Source organism: Equus przewalskii, chromosome 1 (assembly GCF_037783145.1).
Source record: "Equus przewalskii isolate Varuska chromosome 1, EquPr2, whole genome shotgun sequence".
NCBI lineage: Eukaryota > Metazoa > Chordata > Mammalia > Perissodactyla > Equidae > Equus > Equus przewalskii.
This window is the reverse complement of record NC_091831.1, coordinates 176,419,984-176,440,895: the sequence shown is the minus strand read 5'-3', so window position 1 is coordinate 176,440,895 and position 20,912 is coordinate 176,419,984. Positions and strand designations below refer to the sequence as shown.

The 20,912-nt window shown below is 35.3% G+C and overlaps 1 protein-coding gene across 9 annotated transcripts in view; it reads right to left on the bottom strand.

Moving 5' to 3' along the window:
* LRFN5 (leucine rich repeat and fibronectin type III domain containing 5) overlaps nt 1-20,912 on the bottom strand; it is a 249,267-nt gene that overhangs the window by 208,710 nt on the left and 19,645 nt on the right. The window contains exons 2-3 of one of the 9 annotated variants that reach the window (XM_070629690.1): nt 8,061-8,139; nt 6,646-6,731 (exon numbers count right to left, since the gene is read on the bottom strand). The exons of the other annotated variants lie outside the window; for them this stretch is intronic. The gene's annotated coding sequence lies outside the window, so the exon portion shown is untranslated. The remainder of the gene's footprint in view (nt 1-6,645; nt 6,732-8,060; nt 8,140-20,912) is intronic. 9 annotated transcript variants of the gene reach the window in all.

The following is a 20,912-nucleotide window of genomic DNA, read 5'->3' as shown; positions in this document are numbered from 1 at the left end:
ACTAAGTGACAGCTCAGAATAGCAACCAAGTAATATACAGTCACCCGTCCCCTAACGCCGGGAGAGGGTCTGAGAACTACATCCTTAGGTGATTTTGTCTGTGCAAACACCACAGAGTGCACTTACACAAACCTAGATGGTATAGCCCACTACACACCTAGGCTATATGGTACTAATCTTATGCGACCACCATCGTATATGTTTGTCCTTAATGGAAATGTCATCACGCGGTGCATGACTGTAATACACTTTGCCTAGTAGTATTTGTGGCTCAATTACATCTTTTCAAATTAACAAAAATGTTAAGATTCACACACACGTCAGTATTTGGACTATCTATTTTTATTCTCTGTAAAGGATAATGTATTCTAGCACCATTTGCCGGGCTGCTCAGATACATACCTTCATAGAGAAAGTAAAGAGTCATGAAATGAATTGTCTGCCCTACACTTACCTCCTAGGAGCTAGGGAAGGCAATGCATCTTTTCTTTTTTTCCAGTTCAAGTTCTTTGTGTGAGTGTAACAGCCAAATTTTAACCCTGTTCTTCCATTTCTCTTTTTGTACTACAGCTGGCTAATTCTTATGGAAAGTGTCTTTTTTAGCTCACGTCATTGATTTTCTCAGGGAACATCTCAAAAGCACAACTCGAGTCTTCTACTCCTGGGCTGCGGTCTTTGCCACAGAAAGATCCAGAGTTAGAGAACCACTTTCTCCAGTCCGCTGAGTGACTCTGCATTATTGTAGCATAACTTGAGCACTCATTAAAAGTTTCCACTAAGGAAGTTCAAATGGTTGTGGTTGTTGAGGATTCATGAGAGCACTGTGATAGCAAATAATATGCATGATTTGCTCTCTTTCCATGAGCTGAGCACAGAATGTATTTGCTGCCTTCATGTCCAAATAAATGAGACAATACTTATAAATAGCCTTATCTTTTTCCAACTGCAAGTTAATATATGCTTATTTTATGTATAAAAAAGTACAAGGAAGAAAATGAAAATAATTTATGGCCCAGTATCATTTCTGTAAGATTTTGGTGTATATCCTTCCAGCCACTGCATATTAAAATCATATCTCTCTCCCTTTCTCTTGGCCTGTCTCTTATGTTTTCTTAAAGGGATTGTATTATAAATGTAGCCTAAAATATTTACTTAAGAGTATATTGTGGACTTGTTTATTTAAGAACTTCATGGCTGCACCATATCCCAATATAAGTGTGGGTGCGTATGTGCGTGTGTGTATGTGTGTAGCAATATAACTTCTTAACCAAGACTATATACTCTCAGATATTTTCCTTTTTTCTTTTATAAATATTCTTCTGTAAATCTATATATGTATGTTTTCAACTATTTCCTTAAGAGAGATTTCTCAGTGAGGATTTTCTGAACCAAAAGTCTTCCTAATCTTCAAATGTTATACATACTGTCTAGCTGCCCTTCGAAAGGTCCTATCAATTACCCTCCAACAAAGAGTTCATGTAAATTCCCATCTGCTCACAGATTTGCTGCCACTGGGACACATCTTTAATTGCTAATGAATTTGGTTGTTATCTTCACTTTCATTTACTTTGACCATTTCACATATTATAAATGGCGTTATCATCATCGGTCTTTTTTAGATTGTCATATTTTTATTTATATCATGGGTATATCAAACCTTTGTCTCTCATCTACATTGCAGACATCTTTTACCAGTATATCATTTGTTTATTAATTTTGTTTTTATTTCTTCAAGAAGAAAAACAATGTTTACATAGTGAAATCTTTTAGTATTTTCCTTAATTTTTGTGTTTGAAGACTAAGAAAGTAAAATTTATCCTCATCTCATTTTATTCTACTATTTTAATAGCTATATATTTAATATTTGGGTGCTTATTTCAATCTATGAGGATAAGTAGATATCTTACCTTAAGTATTTTTCCAAATTTAAAACTATTTCAACATTATTTTCTAACTAATCTATTTTTTCTCAATATTACAAAAATTCTAGCCTCAAAAGTAAAGTGCCATATTTACTTGGGCTTAGTTATCTAATAACCCTTTACTCTCATTAAATTCCTTATCTTTTTTTCAGCAATATTTTAATTACATGTTAGAAGTTGATAGGGCAGGTTTTGTTTTCTTCTTTACCATAATTTTCCTGATTTATTCTTTCAGAGTAAAGGTTTATTCTTCAAATGAAATTGGGAATTATTTGGTCATGTTCCTGAAAAAGGATGTCATCATGTAGGGAGTGGTGGGTAGGTAGATTCTAACAGATGCATACAAATATTTTGGGAGAAATGACATCTTTACAATATTGAGACATCTCATCCAAAGGACTTGTTAATCCCATTTGCTTTTGTTAAATTTCCCTCATGAAGTCTTATAATTTTATTTATAAGGTTCTTGTACATGCCTTTTTGAACTTAGTCTTGGGTATATTATGCTTCTGTTACTATTTTAACAACACAAACATTGTATTTCCAACTGGTTATTGCTGACTTTTAAAATTAAATTGTATATATTTATATTCTGACCAGGCATATTAGTGAGCTCCTAGTCTATTTAGTATATTTATTGATTTGACAGAATTTCTTAGTTGAGAAAATAATCTTCAAGTAATAATAAACATAACTCTTCATTTCCAGTATCTATTTTTTTTCTGAATACTTCAAGAACAGTGTTAAACAATAATGGTAATTTCTATCCAGAACCTTGTTAAATAGTATTGTTGATAATAATAAATCATTGTATTGTTCGATTATAGTACTAATGATGGATTTGGTGACTCCCCACTAAGCACGATGCTAATGTAGTTTGTATATCACCTTCAAAAGTGTACTCCTGTTAAAAAAAATAGACGAAGCTACATGGAAAGAGATAGAAAGATATACAAAGATACATGTTAAGCCAGAAATATTAATATAGGTTTGCATGCAGATACATTATCTCAAATTACTTAACTGAACAATCCTTCTTAGTTATTATTCTTATTAGTTATTACTGTATTCACTTCTGTTTGCCGATGTAATCTTTACACTAGTCTTGAAACTACCTGAGTCCGGATATTGCTCCTCTTGTTATTTAAAATTTGTCACCACTCTCACTACTACCTCACTCGACTCCTCTCAGTTTGTTCCCAGTTAACAATTGCATCCATCCAATCAATTGAAAAATTTCTCAGAATGACCTGAAATCTCTTGGTCCAGCTTTGGTCCCTCTTCTCACTTCTGTTTTAAATTTTGAATCCCTGCTCTTATCCTAACTTGAAACTCAAAATCAGCATGTCCAAACCTCAACTCATCCTCTTCTTGACAAGCCAGATCCTCTAGCCTTTCTTTCCCTTGTTAAAGTCATAACTTCTCCACTAACTAACCAGACAAAACCCCAAAGTATCAGCTCCAACTAATCCCTCCCTCCTCTTCCTCCTTTTCTCTGCCCACTTCATTTGCCAAGGCTTGTGGATGGTGATCTTACGTGGCCTCCTCATCTTTTGCTCATGCCTACTGCAGTCTCCTGATGAACTCGCGTCTCCGCTCTACATATTGCTATCCATATGAGATCGCTACTCATGTCACTTCCTACCTAAATTCCTCCATAGCATAAAGCATTTATAGAATAATCTTCAAACTCCTTTGCCTGACATTTGATGACTGACTTACTTTCCCAGATAAGCTGGGCCAGGTGCCCGTTGTATGAACCCCCATTGTCTGGGTACCTAGGCCAGACATCTTTTATTTCTGTGATATAGTGATTGGTGACAATTGAAAGCATTTTAGAATATGCAGAATAAAAATCTCTATATGTTATCCAAATACATAAATCACAATAACAGGATGAGAGGGGCTACTGGTTAGAAAACCAACAGTATAAACACCAAGGGAACTTGATGAGATGGGGCTCAAAGAAGGTAGGAGGCTATTCCTGAAATAACCTTTGAAGCAATGCTCAGGGGCATGGATGGATGTATACCAATAAAAGTGTAATATGGACACTTACGCTTCAAATATCTTTCACGAAATTCACCTTTCCAGTTATTTCTCCTACTGCCTCATAGTCTCCTGGGAAACCAAAGGATTCCTGCTATTCTCTGAATGCCCTCAGCCCTTGCATCAATTTACAAATGCAGAAGGTGGGGAAACACAGGCTCTGCTTGATCCAACTCCAAGTCAATCTAGACTTGAAGGTTATTAGGCAGCCTTCTCTCACTCGTGCTTATCCATCACAAGACAGCTCCAGAAATCATCTTCAGGCCCTCAGCTGGTATCAAAACTGCTTTGTGAAGAAAGTGACACCCCTAATAGCAGTGAGCACTGTCTAGCACAGCATAGATGCTCAATAAACAGTCACTAAATTGAACTAATTTCCTAAGAAATTTTCTAAGAAAACTGAGGATATACTAACAGAAAATAAAAGACAAAGTTAGCCCAAAGTAAAATTTTGGAATAGAGGGAAATTTCTTCATTGGGACTTAAAAACATCACTTAAAACTAAGACAAATATACATGATGAAGAAACATGACAGAGGCATCCATTCACAGAGACAGGAGACAAAATCATTTCAGATTTTGAGTTGACGGCAAACTTGATTTCCATGACAGCACTCAAAATGTAACGTGTTACTGCCTCAGCATAACAAGAGAACATCACCTGTTCAAAATGAAATATGCACTGCCACAAAATAAGAAGAAAATTAGAGCCAGCAGAGGCAGAAACAGAGGACACAGGAAGGAGGAGCTGATAATTCTGCCTGACTCTGCCTCTCCAATCCACAAGGAATACGGCATTCAGCCAATAGAGAAACACTAACACACATGTTCAATACCCAGAGGAGAATAGTCTGAATGATAAATCATGACATATGAAGAGATGAAAGAACTTAGGATTTTAGCCTCAAAAAGAGAAATATGTCACCTGTACTTAAATGCTCAAATGATTCTCATTTGAAAGAGAGAGTGTTGAATACCTTCAACAAGGCATAAACTCTTCTAACATGTAGAAGTAGCAAGATTGTTGTTTGGGACTTAAAATATGGAAAAACCTTTGTAATGAGCTCTTCAACAATGTAATCATACAAAAACAACTGCTAATCTTGGGAGTTTTCTTCCAGGCATGATGCTACACTGTACGTGCATTGTCTTTCTTAATCCCCTCTATCACTCTGTGAGGTCAGTATTATTACTAATTTCATTTTACAGTCAAAGAAACTGAAGCATAAGCAAGGCTAAGCTTGCTGAGTGAGCAAAGGTAGAGCAGATAGACCCATTGGACTGATTGATAGCAAAGGCCCTTAACATTACACTATAGTTACCTTGCTGTGGTCATTCTAAAGGAACTAGGTAATTGCTTTTAGAAGACCATAAAAAGGAAATCATGCTTTAATTTGGAATGACAAAGATGATCCTTGAAATTTCTTTCCATCACATTTTTAGGATTCTCTGATCTTGTGTTCTTTGCAGAAGATAAACCTGTGCCTTCAGTCAAGATTCTCCCAGGATTCCAGCATCCATCTGTTCTGGTCCTCAGTGTCTGGGAATTAAACCTACCAAGAATGAGTATTTGAAAGTTGGAGAAAGCAGGGGAAGGATATAAAACACATGCTGATGGTAAAATCCTTCTACATTTTGCTTAGGACAATCGTTGTTCCCTCTTTCATCACAGGGTTGAAAAGGTAGCTTCAACTTTAACCTCTGCCAATACACACACACACACACATGCACGCACACTATCCTCTTACCCCATCCTGCCATGGTGTGCGGTATATGGTTCATGATACACAATGAAACTGATGGCATCCTGGGTATGTTATCAAACTTGCTACAATAATTTTACAGGACTTTTAGGATCTCAGAGCATCAGTTAATTCTAAAATCCTCAGAGGTTGCAAAAATAAAGCAGCCAACAGAATAGTATCAGAAAGAAAACACCACCTACATTTTCAACAGTGACTTCAAACAGGAAAAGTGTTCTAATTGCTTCTCATTTCAATTTTCTACATTAGTAATTTATTTTTATATCACCAAATGTTACATCAAGCAATTTGCTAAACTGTGCATTGACTACAGTGATTCTCAGGAAGAAGAGAGTAGTTTTGGTGCATTCAGTGAAGAATTCACTTTGAGACTGACAGCAATATAAGGAGGGGAAGTGTTCCATGCCCAGGAAAAATCTGAGCACAGACACAGAGAGGGTCACACCGTTTCCGGTGGATGGAAAGAGGAAAACACCAGAGCGTGGAAAGCAGAGGAGTAAGGAGCCTAAGGTAGTAATAGTAAATAAGCTTAAGCAGGAAGTGCAGCTGTGTGTGCATGTGTGTGTGTGTGTGTGAGTGTGTCCCAATGGGGAGGTGGAGACCGTGCTCAGGGAAGATCGTTTATAGAGAAATGAGAAGTGACATTATTGAATTTACCTTTTTTTAAGGCATAGTGGGGAGCTTACTGAAGAGAGAACCAGGATCTTGAATTGACCCAATGTTGCAAAGACAGTTGATTTTCAAATATACTAGAACATTCAGAAACTAATATACACAGTTTGTAGGGAGGCAGTTGGCTGGGTTTGGGGAGGTGTTTTAGTGTCAAAAATATCCCTGCAAGGAAATATATTCTACAATATTTTTTCCACTTCAATATTCTCACAGTATATTACATATATCCAAATATATACCTTTAATTGCCCTAAGAGGTATTCAACATTCCACTGGTTTCAACTGTTCAGTTTCTGTTTGGTCATCTCCACTAACTCAAAATGTTCTGAAAAATATAATGAAGTTAATTTTCTTTAACTCATATTGATATCTTTTCCTCTTGCCTTATTTTATGATGGAATCACAAAACCCATAACTGTTTAATCCCAAATTAGTTTACCAAGAAAACATCTGAGGAGTCAAAAATACATATGATTTCCCTAAGCACTAGATTTTGCTCCTGAATTATAAATTAGTTAAGATGTATTTTTAATATTGGGTTTAGTGTGACTGTCTCTCACTGATTATGTAAGGCTCTTAATCTGTTTTTATTACCTTTGCTAAAATATATGGTATAAATTGTGACAATGAAGTATGACATAACAGCATAGAGGTATAACAAATTATTTGCATTTAAATGACTGGTGGTTTAATCCAGCTAATTATGTTTCTCTAATCTTTACCTAGCATTCAAAACATCTGTGTCAAGTTATGTACAATTCGGTATAAGACAACAGGACATCTTCCCCAGCGTTTTACTCCAGAGTTGAAGATGCTAAGAAAAAAAATAAAAGAAAAACAAAAGACAGTTTCTAAGTAGCAAGTGGCGGGCCTATGATCATGAAGCAATTGTCTTTCTGTCAATCTATACTGGCAGTCACCATTTGACCCAAGTCATCAGGAACACAGAAGTGGGAGACAGAGCCAAGGTCCTGGAATCTGCACCAGTTCATGAGACTCCATGTCTCTTGGCAGACAGCCTGCTTTGACTTTATAGTGGGAGAAACTAAATATCAATGAGGAAGCACCTGCCTTAGCCAGTAGCTTTGACCTACACATTACCTTAATCTGCATAGCAACTTTCTTTCAAATCACTGTGAACTATTCACATACGCTGCCTCATCTATTTCTGTAACATCCATTGAGCTGGATGAAGACTAATGTTATCACCATTTTCCAAAAGGAAAATGTGCAGTGCAAAGGGACGATACGGTAAGTCTGAGAAAAACTAGAATTCAGGTTATAACACAAACAGCTCTTCACTCTAGATTTTATTTTCTCCACGTGTTTACCAGCCAGGTGTACTTTGTGGTAATGCAGATGATTCAGCACACATATCTATTTCAACACATTGTTGGGGGACAGACGTGTTATGAGGTATAATGGGTAATCCAGTAACTTATGTTAAGTATAATGCTTGTGATGTTTTCCTAATGTTACAAATTAAAATAGTAAGACAAATATTTACACATTTTTCACTATGAAAATTATTTTTGCATCTCTATTAAGTTATAAATCAATAAACATCAACACATGAAAGGAATCTATTGTCAGAAATAAAACCTGGTTTAGGGACAATTTCAGTAACGTCAAGATATTACAGAAGTGCACTTACAGTGATCAATATGCATTTTTCTTGCTCAAGAGGCTTTTATGCTGATGCACTCATTTTCAACGAGGGGAAATATGTTGCACTATGAAAACAAAGGGAAATTGGTTGATTTATGTGACTGCAGTAATGGTTCAAATCTTCAACTTGTGATGTTTCAGGACAGTACAATTATCCTTCACCTTTCAAAGTCTTTCAAATCTAAATCATAAAACCATTATCAAACCACAAGCAACCATGTGAATATCTGATTTGGGACACTATGGTTGATAATTATCACTCTGGCAGTGTATTTGTTGCATTTAAAGAGTAATTGGGTGTTGAATTTCATGTTATCTTCCCACACAAACTAAAAATATCTGTATAAAAATGCATAGAAAAGCCATGCCACGCTAAAAGTACTGATGTGTATATGAAAGGAGAAAATGGTAATCTTATTACTATGGTATAGTGTTTGGAACATTGAAAAATATAATAGCTTAAATTTGCAATTGAAATTAACCAAAATACTACTCTTCCCAATCAATCAATGATTAATCAAAAATGACACGTCACATATTCTTAATGATGGTAAAAGAGAAATATGAATTTCTTTCTTTCATCCATTTTTTGAAATTCACAATCAAGTGCATTCCTATTTCTCTAGAGTGCTCTAGTATAATACTTGAATGTATAGTTAATATTTCATACGATCCATCCAATGTCCTTTTCAGACCTTCAGAATAATGTTTTCAAATGCCCTCCAAAGAGATCATCCTGTCTCCAGGAATGAACAAATATGTCTCAAGTTACTGCGCTGTGGTTTTACATCAGGAAGGGAATATCTGCCAACAGTTCATGCAATTTGCACTTGAGAAAGAGTAAGGTTTTTTTATTCTTTGTCTATTCAGCCATCCTATATCTTTGAAAAGCATAAAGTTCTTTGTGCCATTTCCTCAAATACTCATCCTTAAAATTCTAACGTCAGGGGATTCAGATATAGTTCCTAGGGTAACGCCGTATGTCTTCTATTTAGATCTGAGATTTTTCATCTTTTGCTGATACAAGCAATCAAGATAAAAATAGGTCATTTAGGTAGAGAATCCTAGATGTATGCAAGACAGAGATGTGAAATCATGAAAGATGAGACAAAGCGCAATTAAATTTGAGAAATAAAAGTCCTGGATAATCTTTTACCTTGATACTATTTGTCTGTTATACACGGCAGGTACTTATACAAGAGCTTTGACAAAAAAGAAAGTTCAGACTTATCTAATTATAGTACCAAATACAGGTTAATCACTGACGATGATATATACATTTAATCAAGAATTAAATGACCTATTTCTGTGAATGCTGAGGGCATGTAATTTTTCCTGAGTGCTCCACATGACGTCTCCACAGGGTCCTAATCTTTCCCGTGTGTTGCTACTTCAGAGATATAAACATAAGTAAAATGTGATATAATAAAGTTCATGATGGAAACAATTAGAAGGTGGAGCTATGTCCTCAATTTTCTCATGCAAAAGATAGGTTTTCTTTTAGTCTGGAACTGCATACAAATACAGTGAGTGTTTTGATGTCCATTACAGTCTTGAAATTTTCAAATTATTATCAGTTTCTAACAATAGCGTACTCCCACTTGGTTTGGCATAAAAATATTTGTATTAACAGCCTAAGGCAAAGAAAAAGTGACACTTAGTAAGACTGTACTGACAAAGCTTACTTGGAAGGGCAGTCTTCAGTGACTATTACATATGTTTTCACTTCTGACATTCCCATCATCTCGGTTTACTTTCACCTGCCTTCCCAGTGGAAACAGCACCCAATTAAAAAATATGCTGGATATTGTCAGTGTGGCAGTTTTTATTATAACTTGGGTTATCTGCTAGTAATTTCTCGATAGAGTAACCAGAATTAGACATTATTACCTCTATTTGCTCAGTCCTCTTAACATTTTTCAATTTTGATTTGACCTATAAAATTATATCTTTCTCCTCACATCTCGCCTGTAAGATAGGTGAACCAAGTTTCATGATGGTTACTTTATAAATGAAAAAAAAAGAGTGAGAAAGTTAACTGATATTTTCAAAGTTGTACAAGAAGGTAGTATCAGAAGCAAAGAGGAGCTGGGTGCCCAGTTCCTGGGAGGGTGCTCTTTCGAAGAGGGTGCCTGTCCAACCTTGCAGAAGAAACAAGTGGATTCAGATTCATGAGCTTCTCTTTGCTCAATTAGTCATACTGTAGGAGAAAATATAAGACTGCATCATATCGTTTGCCAAGGAACAAGAGACAAATCATTCCCTGAGTCTGTGATTTCCAAATTAGGCTATGACATGTCTATAAAAAGCATTTACCAGACCATCCATCCTTAGAGAGCCACAACTGTCGTATTCACTTTGCATTCCCGGTGCCTAGCGAGATACCTAGTCATAAGAGGAACATAATGGATTCCTGCTGTTGAACGAATGGTTCATGTGCTCTGTCTTTAGGAAAAAAATATTATTTTAGCATTTCAATAGAGGCAAAATAATAGTAGGAGTCAGAAGGCTCTAATTCCATTTCTGTCACTTTTCAAGTATTTCTATTGAATAAATTTCTTATCTGTACTATAAAGATAATGATACCAACCTTTCTACCTCACAGTATCTCTGTAAGGATTAAATAAAATAACATGAGTGAAATGCCTTCTAAAATACAACAAAGAGATATACAAATATAAATTAATATTATTTCTGTCTGTATTTAAAACACCATATCTATTTTATTGCTGATAACGTATTTCCAGAAGCATATTTTAAAGACTCTAATAAAAATATTTAATAAATGTTAACATATTTAATTGTCATTACTTCTAAGCTTTATAAAATTTATATTTACTTATACATTATATAATTATTTGTTATAAAAACTACATATCTTATGTAATTTAGGTTATATTAATTTTAGAACTGACTTTTGAAAATTGAGATTTATCGGAATTAATTTTAAGAACTAGAATCTTTCTCTCATAGAATATAAATTTTAGTGAGGAGAACTGATATACAACATTAGAAGAACTGCAAACTAGAAGTTGGTAAGTCAGATATATTTAAATGTCTTCTCATTTAGCAAGTGAAATCAATTAGAATATTATGTAAAATATTGTTCAAAGTCTATTTTTTCTTGACTAAATGACTCTCATCATCCAACCCATCAAAAGTATATGTAAGCAAGAGTGTGGATGACTGTCTTACAGTAATATCTAGGGATAGTAACCCCCGACAGTGTAGAGTTGACCATTAACATTAGACAGAGACCCCCACTTCATTCTAAGGAGAATTTGACAGCTCTTGGTGGGACCAACCTTGGTCCCTAACCCCCTACCATTTTGATCGGGAGGAACATCTAGTATAACATGAATATATATTAGCATCTACAAAGTCCTCACTATTTAATAACAGCAGAAATCCCAAAGTTCCAAATTCCTCAGAGTTACTTCATTTCTATGAGCTGAACAGGGAAATCAGGGTCTTGTTACAGGCATGGATAGACTGTTCTCATATTACAGCTTCTATTTAGGGTGTCAGAGCTGCCTTGTGGGTGGAGCCAGTCCAATCACAAAGTATCACATCAAAGGGGGTCTGGTATTGGTGCAATAGGCAAGAATGAGGCTGGGAATCCGGGGAGGTTTTATCTTAAATCCAAGGGACTAAACAGAAGGAAATCTGGAGCCAAAGTAAAACCTAGAATTATTCCCTAAGGCAAATTTATGCTTGAGAAAGAAGCCTTTCTGGGTACCTGTAGCAGAGGTGATGAGCCACAAGGAACTGTTCAAGGTGCTGAACTAACTTGACAATCTGATCTTGCCACAAAGGTCCTACAGACTCCCTTGAAATTGTCGAGAATGTGGTCATATCCCCAGGTCCTTAATAAAAAAATGCAAATTCAGCAGCTCCTGCACTTTTGAGCCCTGCCCTTAGACACAGGCTGCAATTTTCACTTATCCCTAAGCAACCTTGTGTGTATCAAGAATCTCTAAATGAAGTGTAAAAAGCTCAGAGCAAAATAACATGGGATCTACCCAGGCATGCCTGTTCCTTGCTGGAGATGGACCCCAAACCTGAGCAAATAGAATAATTCCAGTCCTGATTGTTGGGCTGGGATAGCAGGCTGAGGGTAGCATGTATATATTCAGAATGGATCTCTTTAAGAATTAGAGGCTAATATGGACAGATTCTGGATCTAATCAGAACCTGTGGGTTTACATCTGGATAAGAAGACAGCAAATTTGGGAAAGGAAAACAAATACCCTGTCCTTTCCCTCATCCTTATTCTGGTAGTTTTAATGTGCTATATAATTAAATGAAAACAAAACAATATATCTGAACATGCCATGCTGAAAACCATGCAATTTCACTATCATAAGATGATGGAAGTGAATAAAAAGAGAGTAACCTTCCCTAATTACAATCATGAAATTAAGCAGCCTGACTATGGGGGGCACCTCCTACTGAGGACCATAGTCTGAGCATTGTTATTTCCATCTGTCCTAAACAATGGAACTGGTAGTAAGAGGCCCACAGGCCATGCAAAGCAAATGCCCATAGTCCAAATCAGTGTGGGAGACCCAGGAAAAAAACCCCTCCTTCAGACCAAGAGTTTGAGATTAAAAGAGAGTTTATTATTAACTCATGTGATCTCAAAGAAGAAAATGTATTAAAACATAATTCCTTAGATTTAGTGAAAGTAAAGTGGACTTCATTGAGGTCACTGAGCCAGACGTTTATTTCTACTTCTAATACCAACTCCACGATGCAGTTTCTTATTGCCTCCCATCTAGAATGTTTTAACTGTCTTTTAACCAGTCCCTTTGCTTCCAGTATTTCTCTAACTCATCAGATGAACCATTATCTGATTATACTCATAAAGCAAGTTCCCACCGTGTAATTCTCCAACTCAGAAAACTTCAATGGCTCCCAATTTCCATCAAAATTTAATATGAATTCCTTACATCTAAAATATTTTCAGGCATTTTCTACCATTATTACCCTATTTACGCCCTAAACTCTAACAACATTTAGACTACTCATTCCTAAATGTGATTCGCTCAGCCTCCTTTTGCTATTTTGTTCTCATGGTTCCCTTATTCTAAAATGTCCACTGGCCTTCTTCAAACCACTCAGATCCTACCAGTTCTTCAAGCACCATCTCGGGTGCATCCTTCTTTATGATATTTTCCCCCATTCCTTACTAGATCTTATCTTTCTCTCATTTAAACTCATAGCCCAGTGGTCTCATATTGCACCATTCACTTTCTGCTTAGATTAGAATCATTTGTAAGGTTGTCTTATTCCTCAAGGATATAAGAATTTTCTTTAAAACAAAGAGTATTCTTTCCTTATTTCTAAATCACTTACATTATAGTACACAGTACATTCTGACACATAGGCAAATCTCTGTTAAATCATTAAATTTACTTGAAGAATTAGCATTTCAACTTAACTATCTGCTGCATGTAGTAACTTCTAAAATTGGACTCAAAATCTTGACAACTGAGTATCTGGGCTTTCTGGCTTGTAAAGTTTCAGATAAATTACATGCTGGCCAATATAGAGTCCTGTGAGTACACAATTTTTGTGTTTGTCCTTTAAAATAATTTATGAAAATTATGACATTTTAAAGAAATATCATGGAACATTCCAATTGTTCTTGGTTTTGAAGGATATATCTGAGTCAATGTTCAGAATTCAATATGGTTTGCTGACCTTCAAAATACAACTTATTGAGAGGTAATGGGTTCCAGATTTATTGCAAAACAAAAATAATGTTTCTCTGAGTCCTAAAATCATAAAAAATATTAACATGCTTCTCTTTCATACTTGCCATTTGGGGACAACTTATAACTATTGGTGAATTGTTTCTTAAAGGGATCATGGTAATGCATTTGTCAGATTATACATCATATATAAGAATAACTCAGAGGAGTCTTGATCCAGTATATGTAGAAGAGAGAAAGAACAAATCTCACTTTCAGAGATTTCTCAATATGTCAAGAGAGAATCAAAACTTAAAATAATAAAAATGAGAGTGTACCCAAATCCCACAGCTTAAAAGGAATCAGACTACCTTGATCCAGTTTAAGCCGTGGTCATTTAGTTAAGCACCAGAACATACTGTTCTTTGAGTCAGTCTACAAAATATATTATTGCTAATCACTCCCTAGAAGAAAGTTTCATATTTCAATGTCTCAGGAATTATAACTATGCAGATAGTGTTTCATGGAGGATTATAAAATTCTCCTTTGGCTCCCAAATTACATATATGATTCTACTGTTTTAGCTCCACTCAAGTTACAGGAGATCTCATACCTGAACAACGGCACTGCATGTTCTTTTTCTGTATTAAGCTATTTGCCTTTATGGCTTCTTGAACCCTAGGAGACTCCAATGGGGAGAAACTGCATTAGACAAAGGGACATCTTTGGATGAGTCCATCATTGGAAGAACTCACTGGAAGAACATTAAAATATAGTGACACTTTTTTGGTACTATTCAAAAATTAGGATGACCTCTAATCTAGGAGGAGCTACCAAGAGATGTAATTCCAGAAAAGTTAGGATCGCTGGTGATTCATACAGATCTATCACTGAGTGAGCGTAATGGAGCTTATTGTATCACACGCCCTACACACACTGAACCCAGGTTTGCTTGGTTTTATGAGAACCATTACATAATAATGTAATTACAGTTACACTGAAGAAGAGTGAGAGCCAACGAGAATAACTGAACTTAAAGGCAAAGCAAACAAAGATAATGTAAATTATATAACAATAATTAAGTAGAACTGCTGATTTTGAAATACATTGAAGAAGACTGCATTATTTTGTATTTCTTCACATTCCTAACCCTAAGAAAAAATGCAATTCAGTCACACTAATTTGCATCTAATAATTATTCATTTGGATTGCTAGGTGTAAGGGAAAAATTTGCTCCCTATATATATATATATATATATATATACACACACACATATGTGTATTAGGAAGATGAGAGTGATGTCATACTTTGCACATACCTACTTTTTATAAATAGTTTTTATTTTATTATTTTTTAAAATTTCTTAACTATCGAGGGCAACACTTACAAAAAGTGGAGAGAATATTTTTGCCTGCTTTATTAAAAAATGTAAGTGAATGAAGGAATATCTTCACTTACACTCATGACATTGCCACACATCATATCATAATTGCAATGATTTTTATGGAATTGGATTTGATCCTAAAACCTGAATGCAGAATGAACCAACACTGACGTCATCTGTTTGACGTCAGTGGAATTTTTCACTCAACAACACTGGCCCACGCTAAATCAGTATCTAAAAGTAATCCTTAATTGATTATTTATAATTATTCAAACCTATTTAAAAGTACTCACTAAAGCATGCTAAAATAAAAGGAAATCAATATATATTAAATGTGAAAAAACTTTCAAAAGAAAATAAACGCCATCCTCCAAAATAGCACAAAAACCTATAACCAAATCATGACATTGGGGTATAAAAGAAATTGTAAAATTAAGCAAAGTTCTTAGTTGGAATTCATTTTCATAGTAATTTACTAGATATAGATTTCAGCTATATTGTTCTCTCTATATTATGGTAGTGTATCTTTTGTCTTATCTACCTATTGAGTAATTTAATCTGAAAACCTATATAATATAAACATAATAATAGTGACCATTTATTGTGCTCTCTTACGTCTTGGGCATTTTGCCTAAAAGTGTCATTTTGTTATCCATTTGTGTCCTAAAAACAAGCCTGAAACCTTGGGATCATTCACTTTAGTTTACAGATAACACACTGAACACACAGTGTTATCACAAAGCTACATTATTTTTGCCCAAAGTGATAGAATTTGAATCCAAGGCTGAGTACAAATCCCCTATTTTGTCAACTATAAAATAAGAAAAGTCCAGTCAAGAAGGTTAAAATTCATGATTTTCACATTTAATGTTTGTCATATTATAAAAGCAGTATCTTTATTCATCTAAATATAGGAATTTGAAAATAAGTAAAAGAAAATCAGTATTTGTTCTTAAAAGAGATACAGATAAATATAAAGAAAAAATGATCTATTTTTCTACCACTATTAACATCCTGATGTATTTATTCCTAGTCATATTTTTTCCTTCTGTAAGAATACAGGGAGATAGACACATTTAATATTTTCTTATAACTCCACTTCCCTGTTTTTCAAGTACCTCATATGTAAAATTGTAACGCTAATAAGACCTACATTTCCTAGGGTTGTTATGAGATTTAAATATGGGTAATGGAATTAAAGAGCTTAGTAAAGAACTTGGCACAAGCTATTACTGTTAGAAAAAAAGTAACGGTAGCTTTGAAGATAAAGAAAGATTCTCCAAAATGCTAATGATTTTCTTTCCTTGTGATTTCTTACCCTCCTTATAAACATACTTCTTTATTTTACAAAATGAACCCTACTCTATTCACTTCCTTTCAGCTTGCTGCTGTCCTGGGGTTCTTGAACTCACTCTCCCCTCAGTCTCTGTTTTCCTCCTGGATATCTTCCTAACTTATTCCCCCACTCACTTAGGTCTCTCTGAAAATGTCCCTCATCCAAAAGGACATGTACCTGACCACACTTGATAAAATATCAGCCCTTCTCCAATTCCACACTTCATATGGCACTTCCAGTATTTTCCTTCATAGCACTTATCATCACCTAAAAGTTTATATTTTTGTTTATTTATTGTCTAAACCCCCTGCCTAATAAATAAGCTCATGATAATAGAGATTTTAACTTTTTCATTCATTGTACTCCTGACTAACGCCTGGTAGATAAGTATTTGTTGAATAAATAAATCAGGAGAGGGTTCTTACAGACATGGATTTCTGAAATGGGTTTGGAAGAATCAGTTGAATTTGAACGGTAAGAAAGGATACAAGAGCAAGTGCTCCAGGAAGGACAAGCCCAAAGAAATACACAGAGTGGACAAAAAGACTAGAGTCTCTGCAAGTCAAATAATTCGGTTTCATCGTGAACAGAGGAGCAGTCAGAGCTGAGACAAGAGGCTGGATCTTATTGGGGTTTGGAGGGCCATGAACGTCAGAGAGCAAGTTTGAATTTAATTTAATAAGCACTGGAGGACCTCTGGAGGTTTTTGAGCAGGGAAATTTCAGACTGAAACACTTTAGAAAGATTTACCTTGCAGGAATATACAGTATATATTAGAAGAGGGAAGACTGCAAGGAGAGAGTCCAGAGCTTTACATAAACCATTCCAACCTAATTCACCCTAACATTTGATAAGTCACGAAAGACCTTCCGGTTTTAATTTGTAAGTCTGCCAGCTAAGGTCAATGAATTAAAAGTAAAAACCTTCACTACAGAAGACAGGAAAACAAAATGGTAAAGAACTAACACAAACATCAAAGGAAAAAATCCCAAGAAAATAAAATGTATCTAATTAACATAAAGGACTTTTTTAAATGACCAAAAAAAATCTAAATAGAGAAATTTATGTCCAGCGATTAAAACAGGGGCATATTTTATATGACTAAGATATCCTACCATAAAAGAAAATTATCTTTTTCTACTTACATCCTCTCAAAAGTATATGATGCAAAATAGTAATGCCCTCAAGGAAACGGGAATCTTCTCATTGTTCCATTACTGTACAGCTGAATTAGCAGGAAACAGATGATAACTATATTATACAATGTACCCCGTGGAATTAGAATTTCTGGGTTCTGAGAAAATACTATGGACTCTTATTAAACCAATGGGAAGAATATAATCCAAGAAAGTGATCCATTCTTAAAGCCACGTATTTCTCAAAAGATATGTATATAGGTCTTTCCTAATTCTTTCCAGTATTTCTTTATTAAGAGAAGCTCTTTGAATATTACTCCTACAGCAAATCTTTAGATTAATATCAACAAGGTTGGGGAATATCAATGAGAAAACTGTCACCTGTGTTTTGTGTCACCATTACTGCCTTTACCCATAGATGAGCACTTCATTTCAATAATCAATAAGTCAATTCAATAGTTTCAAATAGCAGTCTAGGCATTTGGATAAAAAAAAAAAAATATGTTCATTAAATATTTCATGCCCTCAAAGACATCAGAGTCTGCCTGGTATATGTAGAGAGAAAGGTAAGCAAATGATTTAACTACAGTGTGTGAGCGCTGTGATGAGAAATGCTGACAAGAATGGCCACTGCACAGAAATGTAACGTCCTGAGAAAAACCTCTCCTCAAAGGCCCCACGACTGAATCTGCACCAAAAGCAGCTATTTTGCATGGAAACACAGAAACCCACCTGAAGCCTCTTCAAGATCTACGATATGAGGGTAGTATGGGAACAAAGATGTGTACCGATAATCTCACTTTGAGACATCAGAGAGGACTTCCCCAAAAGGAGATTTTGGCTATCCTGTTGAATAAACAATTTGAAGATGGTGAGAAAGTGATATTTTAGGCAGAAGGAAGAGCAGAATCAACGACACAGAAACATTATGATTTCACTTATACGAATCCAAAAAAAATGAACAAACAAAACAAAAACATACTCATAGAGGCAGAGAACAGATTGGTGGTTGCCAGAGGGGAAGGGGGTTGGGGGATGGGCGAAATGGATGAAAGGGGTCAAGTGTAAGGTGGTGGATGGTAACCAGACTTTCGGGGGTGATCACTTTGTAATGAATACAGATATCAAATTATAATGTTGCACTCCTGAAACTTACATAGTGTTTAAATACCAATTTTACTTCAATAAGAAAAGACATAGAAACACGAAATAGCTTAGTATTTTAGAGAACTACAAATAATTTATCAATGCTTGGACAAGACTTTGTGCCACTATACTGACTACCCAATTAGGAAATTCCACTCAGAGAAATAACGTGGTATTTGTCTAATCTGAATGATGTGCAGGAAACTTTGAATATGTGGGTGTGTTGTAGAGAGTGAGTTGAAGTAAAACAATGGAATTATTCTACAAATAAGCAACAGAGAGCTCTTTCCAGGCCATACAGCAGCATGGAAGCGTAGCCCATGCAGAAATGAGCACAAAGTTGAGTGAACAGTAAAATTCCAGGTTCCTCTTGTTGGATAAATTATCTGAGGGTGTAATACAAGAAACAACCATAGAGGAATAAGTTTTTGATGAATAGGAAATAGTCTTCAAATAAATTTTCAACCCAGCACTTGAGCCAGAGCAGTATATATTATCTAAACTAGAAAGAAATGCTGGAAAATCCTCAGATCTCAAGAATAACTGCAGACAGGGATTTTTTTTTTTTTTTTGATAATATGGAGATACATGGCATCTATATATATCTGTAAATACCTTTTTTTAAAAAACCAGCTGGTGATGAATCTAGCCTAACATTTGAATTTTAATAATTTACAGACTAAAATGAGAACTGACAAGAATCAGAACAGTGGACCAGATACAACAAGTTAGTCCAACACGGCCAACAATCATCATATGGAGCATGGGCTGACAGAAGGGATCCCACCTTACATGTTCCCAGAGCACACGGAGCTTCCTGTGTCATAACAGTCCCCACACAGGTACCCACATAGGTAAAGTGACCGTATTTCTTTAATGCTATTACCAGTATCAGACACACAATTCTCGGGGCTCAACAAGTTGAATCCAGGAATTTGTGAGTCTCTTTCTCCCTGTACTTTCTAAATTCAACATGGGCAACAATCCTAACTCTCTTGTTTACTGTGGAAGCTTTAGATCCTACGACAATTTCTGATACATGTAGAACGCTATCAATAAATATCTCATGAATGAACGAATCAATGAGTTAAAGATGCAGCACCTGACAACAGAAAAAGAGGATCAGCTCAGAGAAAAGAATTGTTTCCTTTTATCCACTCGGATAAATAGTTTCACTGAAACCTTAGTGGGAAAAAAGTGAGATATTGTCAAGAAGAAACGAGGAGTAAAAAGGAAGTTAAAATTATAGTCAAGATTTGGGAACTCAGAGTTGAGAGACAAGATAAACTTCACCCCTGACAGAATAGTCTCTGCACAGTGAATGGAGCTTCCGTGCAACAAACAAACATTAACTCAGCACCTCTGAAATATGTGATCGGTCAAGTGTCAATAAAACCTAGAATGCTAAGTACTGAGAAAATATTAATTTCCTTATCTGCAAAAAATACAATTAATTCCTATTACACAATATTCACAATCATCACTTGCATAAGTGGAAACTTTAAGTATATTTCATTGTTTCTCTCTCAAGAGGGGAAAAAATGTATACAATTTCAAGCGATATACCAAGGAGCTTTTAACCTAGCATTCGTTCCTCAAGTCTCTGAAATTACAAAACTGTTTAAAGCAGAAAAAAGTGTCCTACAAGACAATATTCAGTAATGAACTATTCACTTATATAATTAACCCTATTCAAATATCTCTCTCCACTTAACACCAGTATAGACAGATGGTGAGACAGCTCAACATGGAGACAGCTATATCTTTGACCATGTTGTGAACCTCCTTATCATCATGTCTGCATTACAAATATATTGCACAACTATAGTAAAGTGGAACTGCAATTTCAATTATAAAACTTAGGATTTCAGGAAGTCGTGAAAATAACGTTGAATAACAGCTAGAACCAAATGCATAGCTACTGACAAATGAGATCTGGCCGAATGAAACCACATCTGCTAGGATGTTTCAAAAGGAATTGGTTTCCTTATCTAAACGATTAAGAAAGGCCCTTGGGAAAAAAAGAATTTTTTTTACTAAGGCCTAGTTTGTCTTTTGTGTACTTTTTTTCTGTTTTTCTTTTCCTTGTTCTTTTTTTTTTTTTCCCCAAAAAAATTAACCTCCTGGGAGGCGGAGATG